This window comes from Leptonotus elevatus, chromosome 9, assembly GCF_054856555.1.
Source record: "Leptonotus elevatus isolate MCC_2025b chromosome 9, RoL_Lele_1.0, whole genome shotgun sequence".
Taxonomy (NCBI): Eukaryota; Metazoa; Chordata; class Actinopteri; order Syngnathiformes; family Syngnathidae; genus Leptonotus; species Leptonotus elevatus.
The window spans coordinates 2,065,728-2,068,400 of record NC_141247.1 but is presented as its reverse complement, the minus strand read 5'-3'; positions in this window follow the sequence as shown (position 1 = coordinate 2,068,400).

Sequence of the window (2,673 nt, the reverse complement as noted above, 5' to 3'; positions counted from 1 at the left end):
CCTGACACTGGTTGTATCATGTCAGTGAAATCCATCAAAAAAAAAATCTGACCCCAGAACTATCACGTCCGGCCGGACCGTGAGCACCCTGGGGAGGTTTATATATATGCATACTATTATACCTTTTGCAAACACTGCAGTCCTGCAGTTCATTTTTAACAATCTGTCTCATGAAAGGATGCCACCAGGTGTGTAAATGTCTCAATGTTTCTTCCACATCTAAATGGCATATGCCATGGGCTCCAGAAATTAGATTTTTCAATTGTTTCTGAGATGGAATATATTTACCTTCTTTCCGCCATATGCTTGTTTCTGAGATGGAATACATTTACCTTCTTTCCGCCATATGCTTCATCTTTTTTGTCCCCCTCTGAACTTACCTTTTCCTGTCACAGCTTGATCACCTCCTGTGGATTATCATATTCAGACTCACTTACAGTTGGTTGGAGTGTAGGTCGGTACCCCGCAACCTTTTTTGCAGTTTGATCTGCTAATTCATTTCCATTATTTTAATTCAACATGAACTGTCATGTGTGCATATTTTTCCAGTGGAGTTGATGCATACAGCCAAACCTGTCGACTTCCCTCTTCTGACAAGAGCAGCAGGAACACTGCTGATCTTTTCAGACACGTCAAGATAGAACATTCAACAGAAATCACAAAAGCTGTAGCAGTGGAAAGATTCTGTTTCAAGGAGATGAAGAGCAGAGACCTCATGGCTCCAAAATGATGAAGTGTCAGATAGAGCCGTCAGCAAGCACCAGGAACAACAGGGGGCAGACAGTCGTTAAAGAGACAAAAGCCTTTGAGGCAGGCGATTGTAATGCAAAAGAGATAAAAGCCTTTGAGGCAGGCGATTGTAATGCAAAAGAGATTCTTGGCCAGGTCAATCCAATTGAAATGAGTGTGAGCTGATGCAACTTGAGCCGAAAATTTCACACAACACTCCTGCATTGAGCAAACCGTCAATTGTTCCAGAAATGCTAATCATCCTAGCCTCTTTTACAGAGTATTGGGGAACATATATTTGTCCTGGTGTCATTTGAAACACAACAGGTGAGACGTTACAAAGACCAACATCAGTGGGATTCATGGACCACAACGATGTGGGGAAAAATCAAAAAGATAACCAGCAAAATCGCTGTCGGTTGTTTCACGTCCATGGTGCCAATCCAGAAGCTGGTGCTCCAAAACGAAAGTGGGTAAAAATGTATTGGACTAAATCCAATAAGCATCAAGTGACGGGAAATACAGTAATTAAGATTGAAATAAATGTTGCCAATCATCCTATTTCAAATTCCCATATGTTGTTTTAAATTTCCTGAAATGCCTCGCTATAGATCTCATCCCCTGATCTGTCATAGTACAGAGTGCAATGCATACAATCAGTTACCATATCATAAGATCTGAGGTTACAACCCCAAGGTGACCAGAGAGCTCAGAAGTGCTCAGCTTTGAGCCAACAGCTGGAGTCAATATAAATTCCTGCCCAGTAGATGTCGGCAGTGGCGGATGCCACAGGGCAATGTTCAACAAGCGGGCACTGGGAGGTGGCACTGGAGGCAGAGCAGCAGAGCAGCAGTAGGTGTTATCAATACGGAAATTCCAGGATAAGTTCATCAGGGCTGCATTTGCTGAGGGGAGATCTCTGCCCAAAATATAGACTGGACAGTTAGGTGCAAACACAAAAGAATGCAAAAGAGTCTGTGAAAAAACATTGAACAGTCACTGAGCATGTGGATTCAGGGAATATATCCTTGTGGAAACTGTGCACCAGATAGAGGCAGATACTGTTGGTTTGGCACAGGGGAATGTCATTGCTGCGGCGTGAAGTTCGTTGGCCTCTGCCTCACCACCCAGACACTGGAGGTCGCTGTCTGCAATCGTGGGCCCAATGACCAGGCCGTTCATCACATGTTGGGCCACCCAGGGGCGCACCTTGACCAATGAATGTACCTGCTTGATACATTATGCACTCGGAATCGACAGAGGGAGATGAGATCACACCAAGAGAGTTTACTTCCTGCTTTTTCAAGTGTTTCAACTGCACCATAGCAAGTAGTGTTTCTGTATTTCCGTATTTGTCTACTTTAGACTCTTTTTCTTGAGCATGTCCCCTTAAATTATGTTTAATATGTGACAACCACCGGTCAACCTCAGTATCGGGAAGATCCCTCCATGGCCTGTGCCATGGACTTGGGAATGCCCTTCAAAATGGCTGCTTGGAACACTTGCGAATGCAAAATGGAGGCCGTAGGGGTGTATCCTGTTTTCAGAGTGTAATCAGTGAAGGCCAGATCAACAAAAAGCCACGGCCTTCTCATCTGCTTTGGGAGTGAGCATCAGATCTGGAATGACATATTCAGGGAGGGGAAACAAAGGTTAAATAATTTTCTCGCCTAAGAGCCTAATTATCAGGGAAGAAGAGAGAAAAAAATTAAATAAATTAACAATTATAAAAAAAATTTTTTATTATTCTCTTTCTTTTTCATTAAAATATTCAACTATAAAAGCGGACATAATTGTGTAAAAAGAACACGGATATCACCTGCTATTAACATTTGTTCCGTAACAGCTTTCTGCACTGCTTGAAGCCAATTTGCACCACCAGATTGCATGGGAGAAAAGTTCTGCATAAACACACACTCATTTCAACAGTAGAGAAATGTTTGC